Raw genomic sequence first — 19,445 nt, 5'->3', positions numbered from 1 at the left:
AAATAGCGTTTATGTTTATTTTCCGACTAGGTTGCGCAGATACCAAAATAAAAAGTTAAATTGAGCAGCTTGAGAGCAAAATGGCTACCTCATACCTGATACCTGAAGTATAAAAGTAGTAACAATAGGTAAAACAAAATGAAATATACACACATTGCCTGCGCAATTCGTACAAGGTACGCAAGAATGAACGTTTGACAAGCCAAAGTCACTCTACCCTGGCTCACATTGTGGTTAGTTTCACTTGCCACCGTGTTTCAAACACTTAGCCCTCTTGGGCCAGCAACAGGACTCGGTGATCTTGCTTGCGGCGAAGACTGAAAAGTGCACAACACCGCAACCTCGAGTGAGATTCGCAACCACACACATAATCATCACTGTATGTTATTGGCGAGCAGTATTTGCAAGGTTCAGGTAATATTTTGTATTACCAAAGATTTATGAAATGCATTCCAACGGCAGGTTGCAGCTAGCCAAGCACTTCATATCCGAGAACCGTCTGTTATTGTCTGCATGTAAACTGTACGAACAGTTCTGTTGCCACCGAACGCTTGATTCAAGGCAATTCAGTGCTATATACTGTTGCACTGATTGTTGAACTGTCTATGTTCAAAGTGCAGTGAGCCTGCCTGAATGACTAAACGAAATGCAGCCGCTGCAAGTGGGATTTGATCCCGTGGCCTTCGGGTAGCAGTTGAGCGCTATAACCACTACACCACCGCGGCAGGACAAGTAACAGTATGGCTGTTGGCTTTTTTTGTACCTTGCCGATGATCCTGATGACACCCGCACAAACCTGGTGCCATGAATCTTCTCAGTGTCCAAGCTCATTTGCATTCGAGAAGAGGAGAAACGGGGTCAACTGCTGCTGGACATCATCAGCTGTACATAATCTTGCTAGAACGATGGATCCGTCCGTCACTTAGTGTTGCAAAAGGGCCTCCTAAAGCACCGTAGTTTCAGACCTGGCGACTCTGACTTTGTTATTGCCGTGCTTAAGATTTTACGACTCAGCGTCGTCACTGAACTTTAAACAGTGCGTGCACTCAGAACTAACAATACTCGGGCTTTTGCCTTTTAGGCTTAATGTAAATGTGATTGCCGTTGCCAGCATGAAGCCTGTGGCTTTCCAGTTAGTGACAAAGACTATCTCTCCTATGATTGCGCATACGAGAAAAAGTCGCTTGGGACTAGCTTCTGCTGCCCTCACGCTGCCTTTGTTTTTCCGCTGAGATGTCATAGACGACTTCAAGTTGGGAATTTCCGCAGAGATATTCGTTGTGTTGCATAGCTGTAGTTCATGCATCTAGTGCGGTAGCAGAAATTGATGATTCTGCATATGCAATAGGTCATACTTGGTATTACCAGTGACCAGTGCAACCGTTCATCATTGTATTGTGCGTACATTCTTCACTTTGTATTATTCTTGTGGTAAGTTATGACAAATCAAAATTACTAAGATTTGCCTCATATTAAAACACTGAAAAGGCTAATAAATCAGTCAAGCTATAAAAATGTCATGATGGCAAGCACTAACACTCCACAGCACCAGCCAAAGTTTTGCTGACGTGCTTGTGTCATCGTACCCTACCCAGCATCATGTTCTGATTCACTCGCCATCATATATAATGCACTCACCCCACTTGGGCCGGCAGACAAAGTGGCAGGGGTTAATGGCGGTGGAGACTGAAAAGAACATAGCATATGAACATATTCCCTGCAATATATTTACTTTACCAACTGTAAATATTGTGTGTTATGTTCATAAGTTACAAAAGACATATTTCTTTTATTTATTTAGTTATAACTTACAAAATACACATTTGTTATATATTGCAAAAGACACAGTGTACACAAATCTCCAAATCACACGTTCAGTAAGGACTCATCCTGCAAGTATAAAACATAGAGACATCTTTGCGTTCATTGAATGCTTAGCCAGTGCCCTATTGGCCAGTGTAAGTGCCCCGTACCTGAAAGTTTATAAAGTGTGACAAGCTTGCCTGCGCGACATTACCCTTAAGGCTGTAAGTTATAGTGTCTGGCCTGCGTGAAATGTTTTTTATAGTTGACAAAATTTGAGTGATTTCGCACATGAGTTGCGTCGTTCGTATTATTTATGGGCTGCAAGCAGTCAGTCCCGATTTAAATTATGAGTTTAGTTTACCGGAAGGGTTAATGTAATCATCATTTGTAATAAATCTACCCATTATGATCACGCGTTTTATGCCTTTGAGTGTTTGTGGGCTGGCAGCAGCTATCACACTGTAGGACTCACGGTATATCTAGTGGTTCTTCTGGTGCTCATCCGATGAATGAAAGCATAGAATTTATTAATTTATTGGTTCAAACTTTGAGAAGAAGTCAAATTTCGTGAATTAAAATAACACTGGTGGTACCTAGTAATGACTAGCACGCTCGTCAGTCATCGTTAAAGAGATAACCGCTAATTGTTTTGAGTGTGTGTAGGCATGACCGAGTCCTATAGTTTTAACTCTGGCGCTTGTGCGTGCTCTGCAATAGTCCTAACTACTCGGAATTGGCGCGATATAACAATAATGTTTCTCTATAGCACGCCCTTGGCTGGGCGTTAATACACTTGTGACGAATTTCAACCTGGTAGTCTCTGCGTCGCCAAAAGACACAGAGAATCGTGGGATCGGGTTTTCAACTTTGCACTAAGTGGAGGGGACATGTACCACCACAGCAGGACATGTAACAGGATGGCTGTTGGCTTTCTCTGTACCTTGCCGATGATCCTGATGACACCCGCACAAGCCTGGTGCTCTACATCTTCTCAGTGTCCGAGCTCACTCGCATTCCGGAAGAGGAGAAACGGGGTCAACTGCTGCTGGACATCATCAACTGTACAGAATCTGCCTAGATCGATGCACCCCTCCGTCACTTCGTGTTGGAAAAGGACCTCCTATATCAACGTATATTCCGATCTGGCGAGTCTGACTTTTTATAGGCGTGCTTAAGATTTTACGGCGCAGTGTCATCATTGAACTTTACATAGTGCGTGCACTCACAACAAAGAATACTCGGGCTTCTGTCTTTTAGGCTTCATCTAAATGTAGGAAGAAAAATGTCAAAGAAAGTGAAGATAAATGTAGACTAAGAGAAAAAAATTATCAAGAAGGGGGATACTATAGCTTATTTCATATCTACCACGCAATAGGTTCATCAAGGATGCATTTCAGTTCAAGTTCAAAAAGGGATCATCTCCGACATTGACTGTTCCCGACAAATGTCTCTCGTCAAGGCCGGCTAACGCAGTAGCTATCAGCAGTTTCTGCGCGCTGTAGGTAGTCACAGACAACACGCTCCATTGTTTCTTCGCTGCCGCAATGATCGCAAGCAGCAGTGTATTTCAAGAAAATTCAGAAGCAAAATGTTTCAGGTGAAACCTACAGCAAGTCACAGTCGGCAAATCAGCGTTGCGTCGAGCACATATTCCAGTCGTGTACCCACCACCAAGATATCCATGCTTGTGCTTTATCTTACCTGCCAATATATTTCATACAGCTGTCATATCGGGTAAAGATTGGCATTAGCTTATGATTTATACCGTGGCAAAATAGTTAAATTCTAACAAGGAACAAAATAACGAACCCTCGTCACACAATATAAATTGCAGAATTAGTGTGTCATTTATTGTTTCCCACAAAATGAATATGGCGCACCAGTAATTATAACCTGCATAGTCACATACAACGTAAACGAAGTGGAAATAATACATGAGAAATGTGTGGTGGGCACTTCACTTGTCTCCATAAAACAGAACATTCTCGCAGTGGGTGCAGTCATATACAATAAATATTTCGACTTACCGCGTGTACGATACCTCTCACAAAGTCAGAACTTCAAGCAAAGTTCTCCTTGCTGCCACCAAAATCTTGGCTCAGATTTCACATGATGCTGTATTGTAATCGTCGGTGTAGTATTTTGTGTTTTTATTATTTAGCAGACATCCCGGTATTTTTATGCAATGCGTTTTGCCATTTTCACTGGTCACGTTGCTTTGCCCTTTTATGAATGTGATATTTCGTTACTGGCCAAACACAATAAACCATATATTGTCATTTATTGCGTGCCGTAATCTGACGTTATTAGCATGGTCTGCCTAACCTACGAGAGAAGCTTATATCGTAAGAGTTGTGATGGCTTTATGTGAATGAAGATATACTCACCCATGGTGGAATAAGATTGCTGTCTCCGGGGCTCCGGGGGGACCCAGACTGAAAAGAGTATTGCGGGACAAATACATCATACTGGAACTAAAATGCACAAAACCACACAGTATCAGCAACATAACATTTTTTGAAGAGTATTTAAATGTTAGCTTGATCGATTGTCCAGCTGCCATAATTTTGCAGGAGTTAAACTGCCGAAACCCTTTGTAATTAGCTTACCCCTACCTAACCGGAAAATGGTTGCTGTGTAACCAAACAGATTGCGTACAGTTTTACGATTAAAAATATTGTCACGAGGTCGTGACGTGGCCAAAGACAGGAAACTTCGTGTTGGGATTTAACTGTTTATTTGGGCGAGCCTGTGCCCGCTAAAGGAAAAGTCTAATTACAGCAGCAGTCTTGCACAGATAGCAGTCTCGGACTGATAGCGGCGAACGCAGCATCGGCCTTCGATCAACAACTGACAAGCGGCGAAGCGCGTCGGCATTTATACCCTTGCCGTCGAATGTTCTAGCGTTATCGCTGGCGGTGGCGTAGGTTCCAGAACAATCTGTACCGCTCGCACAGTGGGCGTGATCTTATCGAAATGATCTACTACAGTCCGGAACCTTCTCGAAACCTGCAGGCGCGGTTTGCGCCGAGAATCGTGTGGTGTTTCGGAACGATAACAAAAACTTTTGAAATGGAACGTGGCATTGCCTCCCTCTGAAAAAAGGCATCGTCCCGATGCTTTAACTAAAGATGAAGGTACAATAATAATGCAAAAAAGTACAATGAATAAATTACAATACAACAATAATACAAAAAACACTGTTTCAGTTTATTAACCTGCATGAAACGGCTTGTGGCACGTGACATGGACGACTTCAGGTCGCGATCGGCGTCGTTGAGAGTTCGTGATGCCGTCGGGGACAACCTCGTAATCAAGTGGGCCGAGACGTCGAACCACCTTGTACGGTCCGAAGTACCGTCGCAGAAGCTTTTCACTTAGTCCACGTCGGCGTATCGGCGTCCACACCCAAACACGTTCACCGGGCTGGTATTCCACGAAGCGTCGTCGAAGGTTGTAACGGTGGCTGTCGGTCGTCTGTTGATTCTTGATACGAAGACGCGCAAGTTGTCGGGCTTCTTCGGCGCGTTGAAGGTACTCGCTCACATCGAGGTTTTCTTCGTCGGTGACGTTGGGTAACATGGCATCGAGCGTCGTTGCCGGGCTCCTTCCGTAGACCAATTTGTATGGAGATATCTGCGTCGTCTCCTGCAACGCCGTGTTGTATGCGAAGGTCACATACGGAAGAATGGTGTCCCACGTCTTGTGTTCGACATCGACGTACATTGACAGCATGTCGGCGATCGTCTTGTTAAGCCGCTCGGTGAGGCCGTTGGTCTGTGGGTAGTACGCTGTCGTCCGGCGGTGGTTTGTTTTGCTGTATGCCAAGATCGCTTGAGTTAAGTCGGCAAAGAATGCCGTTCCTCTGTCGGTGATAAGGACCTCCGGGGCGCCGTGACGTAGGACGATATTTTCGACGAAGAACTTAGCTACCTCGGATGCACTGCCTTTTGGCAGGGTTTTTGTCTCGGCGTAGCGGGTGAGGTAGTCAGTAGCTACCACGATCGACTTGTTTTCGAAAGCCGACGTCGGGAACGGCCCCAGTAGGTCCATACCAATCTGCTGGAAAGGTCGGCAAGGTGGACCAATTGGCTGCAGTAGTCCCGCTGGCCTTTTCGGCGGTGTCTTGCGTCGCTGACAGTCCCGGAATGTCCTCACATAACGAGTGACGTCGGTGGTAAGACGTGGCCAGTACTACCTTTCTTGTATCCTCGCGAGCGTGCGGGAAGCACCGAGGTGCCCTGCCGTCGGATCGTCGTGCAGGGCCTGCAAGAGTTCTGGTCGCAGAGCTGAAGGCACCAAAAGGAGGTACTTAGCTCGAAGCGGTCAAACATTTTTCTTTTGTAGAAGACCGTTTCGTAGAAAGAACGACGCAAGTGCTCGCTTGAATACCTTCGGGACTTCGGCGGTCCTGCCTTCGAGGTATTCTATTAGGGCTTTAGGTTCCGGGTCGGCCCGCTGTCGTTCAGCGAAGTCGTCGGTAGTTATCGTTCCCAAGAAGTAGTCGTCATCCGAGTCGTCGGGTAGTGGTTGGTCGACAGGCGCACGAGAGAAACAGTCAGCGTCGGAGTATTTTTTTCCGGACTTGTAAATGACAGTAATGTCATATTCTTGAAGTCTCAGGCTCCATCGTGCGAGGCGCCCTGAAGGGTCCTTCAAGGTGGCTAGCCAACACAAGGCGTGGTGGTCGCTCACAACTTTGAAGGGCCTGCCGTAGAGGTAGGGGCGAAATTTCGACGTAGCCCAGATGATGGCGAGGCACTCCTTTTCTGTTGTGGAATAATTTGCTTCTGCTTTGGATAGCGATCAGCTGGCGTAACTAATAACCCTTTCAAGTCCGTCAGCCCTCTGCACAAGAACGGCGCCAAGACCTACGCTGCTTGCGCCAGTATGTATTTCTGTCTCGGCGAATTCGTCGAAATGGGCAAGTAACGGAGGCGTCTGGAGGCGATGTTTAAGCTCCTGGAAAGCGTGTTCCTGTGGCGTTTCCCACTTGAACTCCGAGTCGGCCTTGGTAAGGTTAGTGAGAGGATCGGCGATGCGGGCGAAGTTTTTCACGAACCGCCTATAATAGGCGCACAGGCCCAGAAATCGGCGTACGGCTTTCTTGTCAGTGGGCGGCGGGAAGTCGGCGATGGCGGCTGTTTTCCGTGGATCGGGACGAACTCCAGACTTGCTGATAACGTGCCCCAGAAACAAGAGCTCCTCATAAGCAAATCTGCACTTTTCTGGCTTCAGTGTGAGTCCGGACATCTTGATGGCTTGAAGTACAGCTTCAAGGCGCCGAAGATTCTCGTCGAAACTCGAGGAAAACACGACGACGTCGTCCAAGTACACAAGGCAAGTCTGCCACTTCAATCCTGCCAGTACTGTATCCATAACGCGTTGAAAAGTTGCAGGCGCTGAGCAAAGGCCGAAGGGCATCACCTTAAACTCGAAGAGTCCGTCCGGTGTTATAAACGCCGTCTTCTCTCGGTCTCTTTCGTCGACTTCGATTTGCCAATAGCCAGTCTTGAGGTCCATTGACGAGAAGTACTTGGCGTTATGGAGCCGATCAAGGGCGTCGTCTATTCGTGGGAGAGGATACACGTCCTTTCTTTTGATTTTGTTCAGGCGGCGATAATCGACGCAGAAACGTAGGGTCCCATCCTTTTTCTTCACTAACACCAAGGGGGATGCCCACGGACTCTTGGACGGCTGGATAATGTCATCTCGCAGCATTTCATCAACTTGTCTCTTCATTGCCTCACGTTCTCGCGTCGAAACCCTGTACGGACTCTGACGGAGTGGTCTGGCATTTTCTTCGGTTATGATTCGATGTTTCGTGATTGGGGTCTGCCGAATTTTCGATGACGACGAAAAGCAATCTTCGTATTGCAGGAGCAGGGCCTTGAGCTGTTCTTGCTTATCGTTCGGAAGTCTGGGATTGACGTCGAAAGCTATGGGAGGGGCTTGGTTCCTCTGAGCAGGTTCCGCAGAATCGGCGAGGGCGAAAGCACTGGTGGCTTCGACAATTTCTTCGATGTATGCGACCGTTGTTCCTTTGTTCACATGTTTGTACTCATTGCTGAAATTCGTGAGCATAACCGTTCCTTTGCCTCCCCGCAGCTCTGCAATTCCTCTTGCGACGCAAATATTTCGGGTGACCAAAAGATGCTGACTGCCTTCAACGACGCCTTCCAAGTCAGGTGGTTTAGGAGCGCCGACTGAAATAATGACGCTTGAGCGAGGCGGAATGGTGACTTGTTCTTCCAGCACATTCAAGGCATGGTGTCCTGACGGCGTGCGCGACGGTAGTGCTTCTTCTGTGGATAACGTTATCGACCTTGTTTTTAGGTTGACGACAGTACCATGGAGGCATAAGAAGTCCATGCCAAGGATGACATCTCTCGAGCAACGCTGTAGGACTACGAAGTCTGTAGGATAAATACGGCCGTTAATGGTGACTCTCGCTGTGCAGATTCCTGCAGGCGTTACGAGATGACCTCCGGCTGTGCGAATTTCAGGGCCTTTCCAAGCTGTCCTAACTTTCTTTAACTTCGCGGCGAACGACCCACTGATGACAGAATAGTCGGCTCCAGTATCGACGAGAGCAGTCACACTGTGGCCGTCGATAAGAACGTCGAGGTCGCTAGTTCGCCGTCTCGCATTACAGTTAGGGCGTGGCGTCGGGTCACGGCTGCGTCGGCTTGTTCCGCTGCTTCCATGTTGCGTCGTCCGGCCACCTTCGGTAAGTGAGCTTTTGCCTTCAGGGTTTTGCCTGGTTGGTGTTGTGTCCAAAAAGCTCCGTCGCGTCGGCGTCGTCGTCGGAGGATCTTCGGTAGTTTGTCGCACAGCAACCGCACCTCCATCGGTTGCTGCCCTTAGCTTCCCGGATACGGGCTAGGAGACCGGCCCCACGTTGGGCAGAGTATTGCCGGGGGTGCGGTGACATGCGGTGGCTGGGCGACGGCGAACGGGAAGGACTTCGTGGTGTCCATTGAGTTCCTGCCAGGTAGTTGGCGATGTCCCGTGGCCGATCTCCTGGCTGCGGACGTGGTGCATTGACGGCGAAGCCACGCAGTCCCATTTGTCGGTACTGGCAACGGCGGTATGTGTGCCCGGCCTCGCCGCAGTGGTAGCAGAGCGGGCGGTTGTCAGGTGCACGCCAAACGTCCGTTTTCCTCAGTGCACTGCGCTGGCCCGCTGGGGAACGGTAGGACGTCGGTTGGGGTGGTGGAGGCGGTGGCGTCTGGCGACGGAAGTGTGACGGGGCGGCGTATTGGCGTGGACGCGGAGGAGCGTTGTGGCGCACTGCAGCGGCGTAGCTCATAGTTTCTGGCTCGGGCGGCGGTGTTTTGGGAATTCGAAGTGATTGCCGGACTTCTTCTTGCACAATGTCGGCGATTGAATCCACTTGAGGCTGCGCCGAAGGCAACAGTTTGCGCAGCTCTTCCCGCACGATCGCTCGGATCGTTTCACGCAGGTCGTCGGAGTCACTGGCTTGAGCAGCAGCGCATTCTGGAGTCAGGCGACAATTATACTGTCTGGTGCGCATGTCCAGCGTTTTTTCGATGGTGGTCGCCTCGGATACAAATTCTTGGACGGTTCTCATTCCTCATTAGTCCCGCGAAGAGCTCCTGTTTGACCCCTCGCATGAGGAAACGAACTTTCTTTTCCTAAGGCATGTCTGGGTCAGCGTGACGGAATAGGCGGGTCATATCCTCTGTGAAAATTCCAACCTTTTCATTTGGTAGCTGAACCCGGGTCTCGAGTAGAGCAGCGGCCCTCTCTTTGCGAGCGACGCTTGCGAACGTTTGCAGAAATGCGCCGCAGAAGACATCCCACGTTCGGAGCGTGGACTCCCGATTCTTTAGCCAGGTCCTTGCAGTGTCTTCCAGGTAGATGTACACACGACGGAGCTTTTCTTTGTTGTCCCAGTGGTTGAGGGTGGCCACACGGTCGTATGTTTCTAGCCAGGTTTCCGGGTCTTCAAACGATGAGCCATGGAACGTTGGTGGTTCCCTGGGTTGATGAATGACGATCGCGGGCTGAGACGCTCCGGTTGTCATTGTCGCTGCAGTCGAGGTCATGGTCTTGGTCTTCCGCGCCTTGTCTTGTAGAAGGCCGTACTCTGGTGGGAGACCTTGCTGTCGGCGGCTCGTTCGCTGCTCTTGGTTGGCGTCGGTGGCTTCTCCGCGACGGGGGCTGGGTTCACGGTTTGACGGGGGCGTCCGGTACATGAACAAAGCAGCACCTCCACCAGATGTCACGAGGTCGTGACGTGGCCAAAGACAGGAAACTTCGTGTTGGGATTTAACTGTTTATTTGGGCGAACCTGTGCCCGCTAAAGGGAAAGTCTAATTACAGCAGCAGTCTTGCACAGATAGCAGTCTCGGACTGATAGCGGCGAACGCAGCGTCGGCCTTCGATCAACAACTGACAAGCGGCGAAGCGCGTCAGCATTTATACCCTTGCCGTCGAATGTTCTAGCGTTATCGCTGGCGGTGGCGTAGGTTCCAGAACAATGTGTACCGTTCGCACAGTGGGCGTGATCTTATCGAAATGATCTACAACAGTCCGGAACATTCTCGAAATCTGCAGGCGCGGTTTGCGCCGAGAATCGTGTGGTGTTTCGGAACGATAACAAAAACTTGAGAAATTGAACGTGGCAATATTTAGAAGCGATCATTTTGCGTAAGTTACTATTGCCGTCTTCCAAGTCGAGAAAAATCTTGTACAACGCTTAGCTATTACTAGCCAGGTAATAGTGACAGAAGTGATCTTTAAAAGCCAAGCATGAAATGTCCTATAATAGATGACCACTCCATTGCCCAGACTATTGCTCGCAAGTCGTGTCGTCATAATGTGCGTCAGTACAATTTTATGGTATGAACAACAGGAGCTGGTAGCCGCTTTATATTAAGGTAACCATACAAATCTAAGTAAAGTAAAGTGAAGACAATGGCTAGATATATTTAGTATTCTGAAATATACACTTAATTTAATGTGGTGACGTTGTTTTCATGTTCCTGCATGAGCTTGATTTACGTCACATATATTTGTGGTGTCTATAGAAGGGTCTGTATGATTATTTCTTGCTTAAGCTTACTCACGATTTCTATTTACTGACAACGGGTAGTTTCATACCGCGTTTCACGAGCTTTCAATCAACTGATGTGGTGAAAATATAAAAAAATCACTTTCCGTTGATAAAGAAATTATTATAACACAAGATTGTGAAACGTTCCTTCAAATATCCTGGTGTGACCGTAATTTTCTGGATGAAGCTTGCGAGGTTCAGTCGCCAAGCGAGCACATCTGCTCGTACTTACGAGTGCAGTAAGGTTGACGGCAGATTTTTACCTTGTCCTCTCGTCTTGCCTGTGTTTGTGTCGTATACTAATCTCAATTGGGGTTTTTCTGCAAGGTCAGTCATAATAATATCCAGCTGCAATTCATTTGTTTCTTAGGGTACTGGACAATCGTATTTCTTCTTATGAACTTCAATCGCGCTTGTTATGTGCAGTTGTCGGTGAGGCCGTGCGAGTACGTTTTATCCTTTGTATCAGGCAGACGTGATCTAGTAAGCTCTTCGAATATGAAAACTAACGTATTTACCCCAGGTTAAACGACCTAATTGAGTAGAGAAATGAACAAAATCAGTACGACTCCAAGTACGAACAGGACGCGCTAGAAGTTAAGGAATGCTTGGGGTGTCTCTATTGCCTTTTTCTGTCTTGCATGATGTTTTGATTGACTTGTCGGCTTAAATAAAACACTTACCCCACTTGCACTAGCCGAGGATCTTGTGGGGCTTAATGGCGGGGGAGACTGAAAAGAAGTAAGCATTTCAAGATTTCAAGGGTCAATTTTCTTTGCTAGACACAATACTTATAAGAGCTATCAAGGAGCACAGCCAAAGATAGGGTGGTAGAAGTTATTAGGAGTAAATGCAATTATTCTGCGAATGAAAAGTGTACGAAGGAATAACTGTCACGGGCACGAACTGAGCCTGAGACCTTAGTACATGCAGGTCGTATTTTTCTGCCCGTTAAAGAACGGTCCATGCTTCAAGCACAAATAGTAAAGACATTCTATCACAAGTGAACCCTTAGTCAGAAAAACCTGGATGATGCTGTTGAACAGCAGATTGAATTGGCAATGAGCTTTTATGTTGTATGATTGACCACTTTTTAGTACTTTCACAATGCGACGTGGTATTTGTGATATTTTATGGACTGCAAACCCCACCAGTTACTCGCTATGAGTGTGCGGTTTCTGAACCATTGAGAAGGGATGACCATTTCTCTTCAGTGGTCAGATCTGATGACGCCTTGCATGTCTGCAGGTGTTTTTGCGGCTCTGACAAAAGCGAAAACGCTCAGTTGATGTGTAATGGCGACTTCACCTTCGATAGCACTCAATGAGAGGTAATAAATTTTTGAATTTACTACTAGCGCTATGTTTGCCTAGAGCAGACGTCGACAGCTCTTCACGGCAGAGGACAGAGTCTGCATAATGCGGGCAGAGCGAAGAGCGAGGGCCACTACGTGAATCGAGGGAGGGGGGACTTTGCTTTGGCTATGATGCATCCTTGTTGTCAATCCATTGTCCCGAGAATTCAATGCTGGCCTGGTTGAATGAACACATTTTTGGTTAACTATTGTCTGCACTCTTTGCAAACGCGACAACCCATCCTCTAGTATTTATGCGTCCTCTGCTGCGTTAAGGCCGGAAACCAGGATATTATCAAGATAAGCAATAAAGCCCATAACGCAGTCCAAGAGCGTGTCTATGACTCGTTGAAACACCCATGGCGCAACAGAAAATGCAAATGGCAGCAGTCTCAGCTTGTGTAGAAACTTCATTGTAATAACTGTTAGCACTTCATCCGACACATCATTCAGGATAGGCTGTTGATAAGCTTGAGCTAAGTCGAGGTTTGTAAGCATCTTGCTTGGTCCGAGAGTCGACATATTTCCGTGGCGGTAGGCTAAGGATACCCGCTAGTTTTTACTACCTTTCTTAGCACGCTATGGGTGAATACACAAAGATGCAAGGTCCCGTTTTTTTAACCACCACCAGTGCAGCTGTCCAGTTGGAGTACTTGACTGGTTGTCAGACTTCTTGCTGCACCAACTCGTTTGCTTTTTTAGCCACATACCCCTTCAATGTATGTGGAAGTGGACAACTTTCGAGGCGTCGAGTACGTGGTGGAGGTAGTTGTGATAAGCGAGCGCATGGTCTATCGAATGAAGCAGCTGAATTCAGCAACGCACGTAGGAGCCCACATTTCTTTGGATTCCCCGCTACAGAATAATTCACTTGTGACGTCATTTTTTCAGATTGCTTTGCACTGGTAGTCAATTGTAGCAAAAACGCGGCTTTGAAACGTCTTTGAAAATTACGAACTCTCGCCTTAATTAATCATCTCCTTATTACCTGGCATCCCAACGCCCAACGACCTAAGCTAGTTTGATCCAAGCAAACTTTTGCCTATTATCTTTAATACCAACGCACGCAGCTTTGCCGTCCAACACTTGAAATCCAACACAATGGTGAAACCGACTACAGGCAACGCCTATTTTTACCAGATCACGAGCGTTGTTCTTGATTCTTGAAGGGATATTTTACTTTGATTTCCCTCGATTGATAAACAAGTTTATACACGCACAATTTAACATCCTGCTATTGAAGAAAGTTTTATTGGTGCGTTTTTCTTTTTGAGTCTGCATGTCTACCATTAAATTTTCGCGTTTGCCAATCACTTCAGAGAGGGAAAATAAATCGGTCATTTGAAAGGCACCCTTATTTTTTTGGAGTATGTGTGAAGTCGTTCTTTGAAACCTTCTAACATCATGTTTTGAACAGCAGGCTTTCGCTATGTGTCCATTTTTTTTACCTTGACACACTTCGCCTGTCTAGAACTGCATAAATGCGGAGCGTGCTTTCAGCTGCAGCACTAGTAACTAGAATCTATGGCCTCTGGGCCTTCTTCGCTTGAAGTTGCTTGAACGTAGTCCTGGCTGTCGTTTTCCTCGTCTCGTCTGTGGTAGCATATGCCTCGCTGCTGTTTTGCTGCAGCGTCAGCTGTCGAGTCGTGTTGTATGCAACCTAGAACGTAAGGTTGTGCTCGGCGAGAAGGCTGTGCTGGACTGCATCGTTTTTGATGCCACAGAAGAAACCATCCTGCACCGAGACGTACAGCGATAACAGCTTGTCAACAAAACCACAAACTTGAGTTAGGTTCCGCGTTGCCTGCACGTTGTGACCGATTCAGCCGCCGCCTGTTTTTATTCTGTGGAACAAAAACGTTGCACGCAGCTCGGAAGGCTTGAAACGCATATGCTTGCTAATGACCCTTTTATACTCGTCGTGACTTGCTGTGGTCAGTGTTACTGACTTCACCAAACCTATGATGAGCCCATACGCTGCTTTGACACAATAACTCAGCAGAACTGCTCTTTTCTGAACCTTCCGTGTCATCGTGTGCATGACGCGAAACATTTCGCACTGCTTGAGGTACAGTCGCGCGATATGAAGGAGCGCGCATAGTATAACCTTGGTATAAGCGCACGAATAAGGATAAGAAAACACAGAATAAGCGCTTATCCTGTGAATATTTTGTTTTTCTTCGTGCGCTTCAGCAACCGTTATTCCATGTATCTCAACCAGCTAACCCAACTGTCGATTCTCTTTATATGAAGGTTATCACGCCAGCGTCGACCGTGAACAATAAGAGCCCCACGTCACAGAATACTCTGCCGAGGAAAAAAGTATATCAAGCAAGCTTCACTAACTCTTTTTGCTGTTATGTAGATATTACTCCTGTTTCAGGAAGCTGAATAAATGAAGCAGTGCCACGTACCTGCCTTACCCGTCTCTACTAGCGATTCTTTTATCACCTGTGTCTATATTATCCCATGAAGGATGCAATTTATTGTAACAGATGTAAGGCTGAAAACGGAAAATGGTTGTAAAGTTTATTTAGGACGAATTGTTCTAGCATGGAACAGCCAACGAAAATGAAAGGATGCGCAATCTTGATTTTCACGGTTCTGGAATGCGCCCCCAGGCCCCAGGGACATTCAGAAGGCGGACGCTCGTGCTATAACCTTCATATCACTCACGATTCCGCTCATCCCAAGACGTGTCTGTGCCAAAACGATCCTCGGTGATCTTGATAACAGCCATTGTGTCTTCTACAACAATGAACTCACCGGGCTGGTCTTCTTCCTCGCAATGCAGTAAATAGGTTTGACGCCTAGTGAGGAACGAAAGGGGGTTTCTGGCACACGCTCGTTTTATAGCACTAGTGAAGACTTGTGGTAAGGCCATCGCTGCTTACGTGTGCAGTAAGCCATCAAATGTGCGTTGGAAATTTCTGCCTTATAACATCCAAATTAAATTTACAGCTCAATGACGAGCACAGTCACCAGACACCGGTCATTCAATCACTGGTGGCCTTTTGTGTTAGCGGAAGTGAGCATACTAGTGTTACCACTGGAGCCTCCCTGAGGGCCACATATTTCCAACTACAAGGGCTGTGCGCGCCATGTTATAAGAGCATCCTAAATGAGTATTATCCTCCCTGGCGTAGGTCAAGTAGCGGGTCGTTCTTGTAGGTAGAATGGTCGCAAGTATATAATCAAATTACAGTGATAACAATGCATAGCGATATGCTGCAGACAGGCCACTGAGAGATTTTAACTTCTGAAAGAGCCTCTATCGACCATAGCGTAGAGTAATTACGCAGAACGTGGTAACTTCATCAAGTGGCTTCCTCTTTTTAAACAGACTGCTCTGCTGAAAACTCTCAGTGAAGATAACGCTAGAGAGGCGTATAATACCTTGCGTTTTGTTGAACAACTGAGTGGGCCTCGGCGTTTTCCTAATTACCTTGTAGAGCCCAGAATATTTCTTTCTCGGCACTTTTCGAAATATGTGCACACTTGATCTAAAGACACGTGCTTTTTGTCAATGCTGCCTACAGCTTCACATTCACAGTTTTAAAGACGATGGTCTTTTTTGGGGACCTTCGACGCCAAAAGTTTGGCATGTCTGTCTATCTGTATTATTGTCTGTTTGTCCACCCTAATGATTCTTCAATTGGCACCAAACGACCAAACGGCACCAAGCGGCCAACAATATTGCTCAACTTTAAGGTTTATGGTTGTGCGATTGTAAATAAAAAAAGCAAATAATGCGCATATTTGAGATGCCATAACAACATGTCTACGTTTTGTATTTCTGCCTTTATACTTGAGGAGACACACACAAGTAACTCTAAGGACTGTGGCGTTTAGCGCGCTGCGCTAACAGAGCAACGCGATGCTCAAGAAGGTGTTTCAAACGCTTTGCTATTACGGCACGGTGGTGGCAACTGCCCATCGCTTTGCATTCTACACTTTATTACCTCCCTGGCCGGCGCGCATATTTCTTCGCACTCGCGCACGCCTTCGTTTTCGGAGATAACTGCCAGATGGCGCTCTTGCCTAACGTGCTTAGATGCGCTTTTTCGCCTCCGTTACACCCTCGAGGCACTCTAACGCAGCGCCTTCAGAATACCTTTGACCAATTTTCTTGCGAAGAACATCATATTAACGTTTTCTTCACTTTCTCCAGGCCCAACACTGTTATGCCTGCAAGTCCCCAGTGAACGTACATGCCTCGGAAAAAGGAAATCTATGTCAAGGCCTGCACGCGAGCCCGCCTGACGCGATCAACAACTCCACGGCGCCTTTCTGGCGCGCACGTGCAGTGAGTCACCTCAGCCCGCGAGCCCGTCGAGTAAACAACCGGCGTTATCCTGTCTGGCGGGTCTCACGCAATGCCTGGCGATGTCACTCGTCCTTGGGTGCAGCCACCTGCAGCGCACCCTCTCAAGATTCGATGAGAAAGAATTACGCGCCCCAGTGGCGACCCCATTGGAGGATTCTAACCTCACGACCAGCGGCGCTTCTGGTTGGACATTTGGGTTGGACCTGTGCATATAAAAGAAGCCCTGCGGCGCGCCGAGAGCAGACCTCTTTGACAGCAGACCCATTTGAGAGCAGACCTATGTGTTAGAGAGGAGATCTCGGCTCTTCGGGTCTCTAAGCTGTCGGCCCCAGCGCCTAACTTGTAACGCCTTTGTATATATGCTGTACATAAACCTTGCTTAACTCACCGTTGTCTCGTCCGCTCAACTATCAGCTCTGCGCAGAAGCAGTCGCGAGCTGAGAAACCTACGCTACCAAACGGCTGGTGACCTTCCCGGCAGAGTTCGAAGCAGTGGCGCCTTCGGGACCGTGTTGGCATCGCCGTCTTTCGAAACAGTGGTTGCAGCGGTGAGATTCGTAGCGCCCTTCGTAACGTCGTCGAAGGCGCGCTGCGTAACAGTGGTTGAAGCGGTGAGATTCGTAGCGCCTTTCGTAACGTCGTCGGAGGCGCCCTTCGCAACAGTGGTTGGCAGATGCGGGATCGGCCGGCGTCAGCGACATCGATGCGGTGAGTGCCTGATGTTTTCCCCTCAATTCACCAGACTACTCTAGCTCAGGTTGTAGTAGTTTAGAAAAGGGCTGTGTGAAGCATTGAAGTGAGCTTTGATTGTTTCGAGCAAAGTCGAAGTGCTTTGAAACCGAAGTTATTGCGGAGGGAGTAAACACGGGAGTGTGAAAAATTGCTTGCGCGTCTTGCTAGTTGACTTATAGTGGGTACGGCAAGTAAATTGTTAACAAAGGCAAACAGCAAGAGGCTAGTGTGAACGATGGAGAACCTTAAAGTGAAGGAACTCATCGAAATTTGTGAGGAACTCGGCATTACTTTGGGCTGTGCGAAACGAAAGCAAGCGATTCTTGAGGTCATGAAGGATGACGGAGTGTCGGCTGAGGAAGTCGATGAGGCCTGGGTGGATATCAAAGCACCCCGCGAGGAGGCTGAAAGGCGAGAATCTCGCGAACGTGAAGAAGCCGAAAGGCGAAAAGCTCACGAACGTGAAGAAGCTGAGAGGCGAGAAGCTCGCGAACGTGAAGCTGAAAGGCGCGAGAGTCGCGAGCGCGAGGAGGCCGAGAGACAGGAGCGCCTCGAGTGGAAACGAATAGAATTGGCAATCTTACAGTGTTCGCAGGCGCCTAGCGTAGCTTGTCCGACGATTCAGGTCAGCGGTTTTAAAATTCGCGACCAACTGCCACCATTCATAGTAGGCGAAGACATGGCGAAGTATCTCGTCATGTTTGAACACGTGTGTGAGCGAAACGCTTTGGAGCGGTCTCTTTGGGTTCAGAACCTGTAAGCTCTTCTTCCCGGCGAAGTGTCCGACGCGATTACTTGTATGTCGAGGGAAGCGTTTGAGAGCTATGACGAGGTTAAGGAAGCGCTCTTGAGACGTTATAAGTTGTCACCCGAGGCTTTCAGGCAAAGGTTCCGGTATGCTAAAAAGGGGAAAGAGTCACACGTTGACTTCGCGTTTCGTCTTAAAGCCGATTTATTTGAATGGCTCAAGGGCGAAGGTGTTTATGACGACCGTGATAAAGTGGTGGAATGCGTTGCATTGGAGCAATTCTACCGCTGCATCGAGGAGGATCTCAAACTTTGGCTGCAGGACAAACTAGGTGAAGTACAGCTAAACAAGGCAGCAGAGTTAGCTGAGGAGTATTATACTCGCCGAAAGTTGCATAGCAGGGCAGTGCGCGTTGAAAAGGATGAAAGCAAAGAGGGCTTTTCAAAGAAACCTGATAGACGGAAACCCGCTCCGCACCGTAATTCCAAGAAGAACCCGTCTCTTACGAAGGACACTGTAGGGGAAGGGCAAACGGAAGCGGAGAAATCGATTGAGGCTCCTAAAGAACGCACTGATACCACACGGGCGTTTGAATCACGGAAGCCGCTAATCTGCTACAACTGCAAAAAGGAAGGGCATATCGCGATAAACTGTAAGCAAAAGTTTGCTTTTGCAACAATTCGAGAATCGGAAAAGAACATGCGGTTGTTGGAGCCGTATATCCAAAAATTAGTGTGAATGGGAAAACGTGTCGAGCACTTCGTGACTCAGCGGCAACCATGTATGTTGTCCATCCTTCATTGGTGTCTCCGGATGACTTTACAGGAGAATGCGCGTGGATAAGGCAAGTCGCCGAGAAGCAGAGTGCTTGCTTACCAATCACCACGGTTGTCTTTGAAGGCCCGTTCGGTAAGCTTCGCACCGAAGCGGCTGTGTCTGCCGCGCTTCCCGAACGTTTTCCTTATCTTTTCTCTAACAACTCAGAGCAGCTTCTTAAAGAGCAGGGTAAATCGTTCTTCCCCAACTTAGCGTAGATGGCCCTCACGCGATCGCAAGCGCGGAAGCTTTTGCAGGAGCTTTATCTTGTTCAATGCGGTGAACTCTCAAGAGACCTTGTTGGCGGGTCGACGGAACCTCAGAAAGGAAATTTTCCGCGTTAGTCATGTGAGCAGTCACGCGAGCGGCCCGTCACGGAAGCAACCGGCCAGGTTTCCGTAGCAGGGGGAGACGACATGGCGCCATTGAATCAGAGCGAGAGAGCTGCAACGCTCTCGCCTGTAGCGGAAAGTTGGATTGAGCTTTCGAGGGTTGATCGGAAAACGCTCAATCGAGAGCAGCATGAGGACCTCTCGATTAAAGCGCTAATGGAAAGCGTAAACTTGGGAAAAAAGAAAAA

General features: G+C 47.8%; 1 long non-coding RNA gene across 1 annotated transcript; it reads right to left on the bottom strand.

Annotated features, from left to right (window-relative positions):
• Window positions 1-268: 268 nt before the first annotated feature.
• LOC142764857 (uncharacterized) lies at window positions 269-11,620 on the bottom strand. The gene is made up of 4 exons (XR_012883930.1): window positions 11,572-11,620; window positions 4,194-4,241; window positions 1,639-1,686; window positions 269-317 (listed from the first exon to the last, which is right to left on the bottom strand). It is a non-coding gene; the product is annotated as an uncharacterized LOC142764857 (long non-coding RNA).
• Window positions 11,621-19,445: the final 7,825 nt, after the last annotated feature.

This window comes from Rhipicephalus microplus, chromosome 6 (assembly GCF_043290135.1).
Source record: "Rhipicephalus microplus isolate Deutch F79 chromosome 6, USDA_Rmic, whole genome shotgun sequence".
Classification (NCBI taxonomy): Eukaryota; Metazoa; Arthropoda; class Arachnida; order Ixodida; family Ixodidae; genus Rhipicephalus; species Rhipicephalus microplus.
The sequence above is the reverse complement of the archived record's forward strand: the minus strand, read 5'-3'. Positions and strand labels throughout refer to the sequence as shown.